The 8,916-nt window shown below is 36.1% G+C and overlaps 1 protein-coding gene across 7 annotated transcripts in view; it reads right to left on the bottom strand.

Annotated features, from left to right (window-relative positions):
* Nucleotides 1–8,916, bottom strand: part of NOL4 (nucleolar protein 4) — a 376,996-nt gene that overhangs the window by 275,580 nt on the left and 92,500 nt on the right. The gene's annotated exons all lie outside the window — the stretch shown is intronic.

Raw genomic sequence — 8,916 nt, forward strand, 5'->3', positions numbered from 1 at the left:
AATGAGGAGATATTGGTCAAAGGGTACAAAGTTTCTGTTATGTAGTATGAGTAAGTTCTAGCGATCAAATGTATAGCATAGTAACTGTAGATAATTCTGTAATGTATGCTTAAAATTCATTAATAGAGTAAATCTCAAGTGTTACCATGTGTACCCACAAATGGTTACTATATGAGGTGATGGACATGCTAATTAGCTTGATTGCGGTAATAATTTCACAATGTATATGTGTATGAAAACACGTTGTACACCTAACATATATAAAATCTGTTTCTCAAGACAGGGTCACAGGGTCTCTTTCTATTGCCCAGGCTGCATTGCAGTGCTGCACTCACAGCTCACTGTAGCCTCAAAGTCCTGGGCTCAAGTGATCGATCCTCCTGCCTCAGCCTCCCAATTAGCTAGGACTACAGGTGCAGACCACTAAACCCAGCTTTTTTTGTTTTGTTTTGTTTTGTTTTGGTGAAGACGGGGTCTCATCATGTTGCCCAGTCTGGTCTTGAACTCCTGGCCTCCAGCAATCCTCCCACCTCGGTGTCCCAGAGCTCTGGGATTACAGGCATGAGCAACTGCACCTGGCTACAATTTTCATTTACCAAGTATGCCTCAAGAAAGCTAGCAAAAGAGGAAAATATCCTAGACAAGCTTCATTACTGAAGTTCTCAGCATGGTGGCTCACACCTGTAATCCCAACAATTTGACAGGCTGAGGCTAGAGGGTCACTTGAGACTAGGAGTTCGTGACAACCCAGCCAACATGGATCCTATCTCTATATAAAATTTCAAAAATTAGTTGTGCATGGTAGTGTGTGCCTGTAGTCTCAGCTAGTCAAGGAGGCTGAAGCAGGAGGCTCACTTGAGCCCATGACTTCCATGTTGCAGGCAGCTATTATTATGCTACTGCACTCCAGCCTGGGTAGCAGGGTGAGACAATGCCTCTTAAAAAAAAAAAATTAAAATAGTGTCCTGTCCTTGGAAAATTCTTAAATTGTGGTATATTTGAATAATTATATTTCATAATTAAACTTTTATGCTGAAATACTGCCATTTGATTCTGTGGGCATCCTTATTTAACCTAATTCAGAGATAGCATTGAAAGCCTATGCGCCAATCCTCTTCTAACTTGAGGCCTATGCTAAGTACCTCTATGACTCTTACCCTAATGAAAGGCCTGTTCTCATTTGCTGGGAATTAATGTTTGAAATGTTAAATCAATTTTAAATAGATGTTCATAAATGGGGACAAAACTCAGGGACATGTCCCTCAAGGTAGCCCATTTATCAAAGTCCTAATATCTTGCAGTATGTAATAGCAGTTGCAAATAAAACCTAGAAGGAACAGAAATTTAAAAAGATTTTGATTCAGATACGAAAAATACTATCTACTAATATTACAATTAACTATGTAAAATACTGTAATCATTCATAAATGTCATAAATGTCTTGGACCCAGCTTTCCAATGTGAATATTCTGCTTCTAGATGGAAATTGGATTTTGAATATACAGTACAGAACATTTTCTAGAATATTGGTGAGAACATGTTTCACTTGAAAATGTATTCTTAAAAATATTTTTATATTGCAGAAAGATAAAGAGTATTTCCTTAGAATTTGTTTATGAACACAGAAGCACTGTCCCTTGATAGTGATAAGATACAAAATATAAAGAATGGATGTTAGTCTTGATCCCTCTTAACTAAGCACTAAAAAAATCACAACTTCCATGTGACAAACCACATATTAAATATATTGCTCACAACAGAAACAAACATGTTAAGGATGAACTAGAACATGGCCACATTGAATCTTAAAACTAATGACCTAACATTATTTATCAAGTAAATAATTATGGGGAATTTATTTCTTACAAATGTTGTTTTCTATGAATCTAGATTTGTTTTCTTACGTTTATATAATGTTATAATTTTCACTGTGGTTTTACTACCATTATTTTAGCATATGGTTAAAACAGATTTTCCAGTAAGTTTTTGATAAATTGGTTGACTGCTGTAAAGAGATGAAATGAATTGTCACTGTTACACAGCAGAGGGCAAAGTAAAATGCTGGAAGTCAAACACGGATTTCCCAAATACTGGTCTATTTCTGTAAATTTAATGGACCATGGGTGGCTTATCCAACAGACAAGACAAATGCTAAGGGCCCAGGGAAAGCAGACAAAAAAAAAAATTTCAAGAAACCCAAAGTATCAAAATGTCATCACAGAAAAATTCAGTGTTTGTTAAACTATCTTCAACTTGAGTCATGGGAAAGATTTGTTCTTGTTATTATTTTTTAACCTTGAATTGAGAGAGAAGGAAGGAAGAAACTCGCTAGGCAAACAGGGCAAAGAGTCCTCAGCAGAATTTCTGCTCTAACAAAGAGCAGCCTGGAAGATCAGGCTGCAGACACAGATAAGGAAGCAAGTTCCAGCACAAAGACGGAGCCTCCTGCGTAATTAGCAAGTTTCACATGCATACAGTGGGTCCCAGTAAGCACTGTGGGCCCTAGTGAGCACATTCCTTTCCTTTTATGGACATACACCAATAAGGAAGCTGGAAGCTTGCATGAAGGTGGTGCATGCAGCTGCACCAATCGAAAGAACTGCCTTGGGCCAGTCACATCCACCATGGCCAGGCACATCACCCAAGCTGGAGTGGAGTAGCATAATAATAGCTCCCTGCAACCTCAAAGTCATGGGCTCAAGCAAGCCTCCTGCCTCAGCCTCCTTGACTAGCTGGACTACAGACACAATCTACCATGCACAACTAATTTTTAAAATTTTGCACATGCACATGCACAGTGGGGAAAAGATAAGCAACATGGAGTAACTTAGGCTAAAGACCTGCCTGGGCAATAAAAGGTTGGGGTGGGGACTGCCAGAGTGTCACACCCTATGCAAATGACACACCTAGTCCTAATTATGTTTTTTACGCCCTGTGTAGATGAAATACTCCCTCTCCACTAACTTGCTTTTAAAACCCTTGCATTTCCCTGAAGAACAGCAACCTTTTTTTGGGGACTTCTCTCTGCAACAGAGAGCTGTTCTCTTTCTTTTGCCTATTAAATTTCTGCTCTAATCTCACCCTTGGTGTGTCCACGTTCTTGATTTCCTTGGCAGTGAGACAAAGAATTTCAGTGTCACCCCAGACAATGAGGCCATTTCAGAATTATCTATGGTTGTGGAGTGGGGGAATTTGGCACAAGGTACATTTTTCATAACTTACCACTTGTAAAGGCCTTAATTCATTTGAGTATTGGGAAACATTGATAGTGTTTTCATTGTAAATATTACAGTCTAAGTCCTTTAGGACTGGAATTCATCAGTAAAACAGAAAATAATAGATTAAATTATTTCCATAAATTAGAAGTAGAAATGACCTCTACCATCCAAAAAGTATAGTAATACTTTCATATAAAAGTAATTTAACCACAGCCTCTTTTGATGGACTGAACAATAAAATCAGCCTCTGGAGCAATAACAGCACAACATTAGTGATCCAGTGACAAACTTATCCACCTGCAGAAAGCTCAATGATCAAGTTCTATAAAGGGCATGGTTTCCTATCTTCCATCTGTGGGTTATAAAAAAAAACAACAAGCAAACTCTTGGGAATACCTTACTGAAAATCCCACGGACAAATATACTTGTTTACTTGCCAATGTTCTGCCTTTCGGAAGAAAAAAAATGGTACTACAACTATAAAGCCAAATACTGGCCATTCCTGATTATTACTAGCCTTCACCTTAACACAATGCAGTTAAGGTAAACATATAAGTTATCCAAAAATCTGAAATTTTAAAAGCAACCACAAGCAATCTAATTTGCAAAACTCATCTTGTAAATTCAATAATATATAATACTAAAGTTTTTTCACATTTTCTTTTTTAGTATCAGAGTCTTCAGAAATAAATTACCTTTCCAATTTGGATCTGAAGTAACATAAAGTTAGAAAAACTGAAAAAGTTAATCAAAAAAATTTAATAACAAATTGTTGTTTTGCTCTATTTTTTCAGACTATGTATCATAAGTATGTAATGTAAGTTTATCTCCTTAACTCAAGCCATAAAATAGTGCAAATTAAGAGAAAAAAATAACAGAAAATAATTTTAAAACATGGGGAATTTGACCATGTCTTCTTTTCTCAGTCCCAAGTATCCTTCCTCTCTAATTGCAACAATGTTTCATTTCTAAGTTATTCAATAAAAAGGGTTTCTAACTATTCAGTTTGTATTATATATATACCTGCAAACCTCTGGTTCCTGAAATGGTAGAGAATTTGCAATCCTCAAAATTAAGATTCTCGTTAATTACATGACAATTATTTGTTTTGGCTGCATTACATGGAAGAAAACGTCACCAAGCAATCTGTCTGATTGTTTTCCATTAATTGAGTACTTAGTAAATGGATTATGATGAATCAGAACTTTACATGAGTTTCATCATTTAATCCTCACAACAATCCCACAAATAGATTACCATGATCACTATCATGATCTCTGTGTAACAGATGAGGGAGCTAAGCTTCAGAGAGGTTGTGTATTTTGCCAATTATGTACAAGAGACAGGACTCACCCGATATTGTGGTTTCAAAGCCTATCACTTTAACCACTGTTTTATAGCCACTCCTAGTTATCAGTATTGAAAAAAGATAGACTGTTTCATCCATAAAGAGCTGGGATATTAACCTCACAGCATAGGTTAATTATTCTAAAATGTTTATAATGTTCCCTGGTGTGAAGTTCTTTATAAGTGTAAAATGCTCTAACTAGTTTGCGGTGACCTTTCTGAATACAAGGGTCAGTCAAGCACTCTGTACCTTGTTTCAGGTTACAAAGTTCCACAAGAACAAGTCAGACTGTGGAGTAACAACACAAAGCTCCGCCTGGGAAAAATTAACAGGCCATCTGTTCCATTCCAGCAAAACTGAGGACTAAAATGATGGCTTTGTGACAATGCTGTAATATTTTAGCAGCCAGTCAGTAAATGCATTGGACTTCCACTTTTAATGGAATTTAGGAGAGGAATGTAAATAACTGCCTCTTCCTAAAGGAACAAGGCATCTAATTGTAAGAAGAAATTCACCAGCAGAGAAGCCATTCTTGGTCTAAGATTTGAAGCTAATGTGCGAGCTGAAATAAAGCCATCACATAACATTGGCAAATTATGAGTAGTACAATCACTTTATAAAGCAAACAAACAAAAATAAGTTAATCAAAAGATTTATCAACCAAAATTATACAATTTTAACCTAAATTCACTAGTGTAATAAAAAAATGATGAGTGTTCCTAAATATCAGTAGTTTGAAAATGTAACTTGGTGCTTTGGTATATTGTGCCCCTTTTCAGATACTGAGCTTTAGAGCAAACAATAATTAATATAATCACACAAATTTTTTAAATCACCTTTCTCCACCTTTTGTTTTTAAAATGAACTTAGAGAATAGCAATAATGCCTTTATTTAACTAGAATAAATATATGAACACCATAGTTTTTGGCAAATATCAAACTGTATGTACCTAAAAGAATTTGCCCTTTAGGCCAAACTTCTGACATTTTCTCTTATGAATATCCTGGAGATCATAGATAAAGAATAAATTAGAAATCATCTCCCAGTGAAATTTGTTTATCTTACTAGATTTGCGAAAATTTGTATCACAAACCCTCTGCAATACATATAACTAGCTAATTAAGATATAGAAAATTTGTTTGTAAAACACAAAATTGAAATTAAATTGAACAGAGCCTGTAAATCCAAATGTTATTAAAAGCCCATATGTCCTGATTCATAAACATATAGAACATCAAACTCCAGAACGGCCTCTATCTGAGGAAAACAAATCTAGGCTCTATGCATATCTTCAATTCAAGGAACATCTGTCTTTTTCTGTTTTATATATTGAATATCTTTGCATTTAGGACTTTAAAAAGTATGCAACCACTGTCACATTTGAGCCCAAGTGGAATATAACGTGATAATTTACATTAGCTATGACTTTGATAGTTTTCTAGATGTGTTATAAAATTGAAATGCTCAGACACTAATTTTCTTTTCTATTAAAATATATTTTAACCCATTTGTCCATGAAAAAGGATTAGCAGTGTACATCATTGTACTACTGCAGAGGAAATAATTAATTTGCAGAGAAGTGTTAAGGAAACAGTCTTGCAAAGATAAAGACATTTTCAACTACATATGTATTTATTCAGCAAATATCTATTGAATGCATACGCACCATAATTACCCCTGAATACTACTCAATATGGTTCTACAGCACTAATGTGCCTGGATATATCAAATTATTGGAATTATCTATTGGTAATTGTTTGAATAGTTTCAAAGCAACTCTGAAAAAGGCTTTAATCAGGACTCAAAAAGAAAACTCTCAGATAAAAAGTTCTTGTCTAGCAACAATCAGTTAGACAAAAGACAGACTACTGGCCTGCCTAAACAAATTTGTAATCACTGTATCTCTCAAAAATTTTTGCTTCCGAATCCTAACTACTCATCTATCTATAGATAGAGTATCTGTCTGACCTTTGAATGCCTGTTAAAGACCAGAAGAATTCCTGTGTCTAAATGATGTTTCCAATAGCAAAACCAAGAAACTGCCAGATTTGCACAATCACCCCCAAATCCCCATGCTCCCTGGTGGAGGATTCTTATGTTTTCTTTGAGTTCCTATCAATCCTGCAGTACTACTTGTTTTGCTATGACTCTGGCAATATTAGCATTACTCCAATGCACCATTTGTAGAAAAGCACTGCCCACATTTTCTTTTTCTCCCTTCTTCTCTGATCATGTTCTCCCTCAGTCTTCCCACCCGTTCATCTACCCTTCCCTTTTTTACCTAGTTGAGACGGGTGATCTAGCCCAGTCAGGAGTATCTGGGTTGATTTTTTTTTTTTTTGAAACGGAGTCTCACTCTGTCACCCAGGCTGGAGTGCAGTGGTGCGATCTCGGCTCACTGCCAGCTCCGCTTCCCGGGTTCACGCCATTCTCCTGCCTCAGCCTCCCGAGTAGCTAGGACTACAGGTGCCTGCCACCACGCCTGGCTAATTTTTTTGTACTTTTAGTAGAGACGGGGTTTCACAGTGTTAGCCAGGATGGTCTCGATCTCCTGACCTCGTCATCCACCCGCCTCGGCCTCCCAAAGTGCTGGGATTACAGGCTTGAGCCACCGCGCCCGGCCTGATTTTTAAATAGGATTAAGTTTGCTAGATAAAATATAAGACACCTAGTTCAGTTTGAATTCTAGATAAACATACAATATTGGAGCCAAACATATTACAAACTATTGTTTATCTGAAATTCAAATATAACTGGTTATCCTGTGTGTGTTAAATCTAGCAACCTTAAAGACTATATTTATCTAATATGAATGAAAATATTGGTCTGAGTCTGAAGGTAATTTTAACTTTGGAAAAAATTGTTATGTCAGGAAAATCTAAGGATATACCAAAAGCAGAAGTGATAGGGTAGGTGGAAGCGATTATTGGAGAGTCTGCAGGCAGCTTGAAATCATAGTGCCTATTTAAAGCAAGGCTTTCCAACATTCTATATCGATAGCACAGGTATACATACATTTTACATCATAAGCTAGCACATATACACACTCATAAAATCAAACTGATCATTTCTATTCTCTTCTCTATTTCATTTTTAAAAGTGATCACAGCCCACTAAATTAACTTGATGAGTCATAAACGGATTATGATATCTAATAAAAAAAAAAAACACTGGTCTAAAGCAGACGAATGCACTCTGTCCATCCAAAGTTATTTTGTGGTGCTGAGAATTTGATGAGTATGTGGTCAAATTTAAAATAAAAGTAGGCAAATCTGAAGAAGGTATAAAGCAGGCAGGAGTATTTTTAGATAGTTCAAGGCAGTTTTTCAGACAGTTAAAAACAATTTGGAGATTTGAGGCAAATGCATTCAACACAGAGTAAAAGAAATGAAAAGTGAATGTGCTACAGAGGTAGGAAGTCAGTATTCTCCAAAGTTAGGGAAATGGTACAAGTGCTAGACCAGAGGCAAAAACAGCTTAAAAGAAGGCAAAGCATTTCACCATATGATATAAAGAAACTAGAGGAGGAAAACATATACAGGTAGCAGCATTCTAGGGCACCATCAGATGAATTTGGTACTACATCAGTATACATTAGTAGACTGAAGTGTAATCAAGCAGAAAATAGAATGTGGTTTATGTTAAATTATAATTAATTTTCATTGGAAACTTTGGTTTTGCTTTACTGATTATATTTCAAACTCAGATATATTGATTTTCACGAAAGAGCTTTATTTTATTATTTTAGCTTTTTATAATGACTAACATCTTTAATTTGGAACTTTATTTTACAATAATTAAAATAGCCATCCACTGAGTAAATTAAACCATTTCAAAAAAGAAATAGTCAAACTGGAGATGTATCTCTGAACTTGTGGGTGCTATTTTTCTGTCACTTCTTTTTATTTTATTTTACTTATATTTTGTTTTTTTAGAGACAGGGACTCACTCTGGCACTCAGGCTGAAGTGCAATGGCATGATCATGGCTCACTGTAGCCTCGAACTCCTGGGCAGGTGATCACCCACCTCAGCCTCCTGAGTAGCTAGGACTACAGGCATGCTCCACCATGCTCAGCTAATTTTTTTTATTTTTATTTTTTGTAGAGATAGCATCCAGCTATGTTGCTCAGGCTGGTCTCAAACTCCTGGCCTCAAGCAGTTCTCCCATCTTAGCCTCCCAAAGCACTGAGATCACAGGCATGTGCCACCACATTCAGCTGTTATTTCTTATGATTGAATATTTGGCTGCTAAGGAAGATTGTCATAACAGAGAATTCTTAGATGAAAATGAAAAAATAAGCAGATGGGCAATGGAAAAGATCTTTTTCATGCATGTTCACTAATCATA

This window comes from Pongo abelii, chromosome 17 (assembly GCF_028885655.2).
Source record: "Pongo abelii isolate AG06213 chromosome 17, NHGRI_mPonAbe1-v2.0_pri, whole genome shotgun sequence".
NCBI classification, from domain to species: domain Eukaryota; kingdom Metazoa; phylum Chordata; class Mammalia; order Primates; family Hominidae; genus Pongo; species Pongo abelii.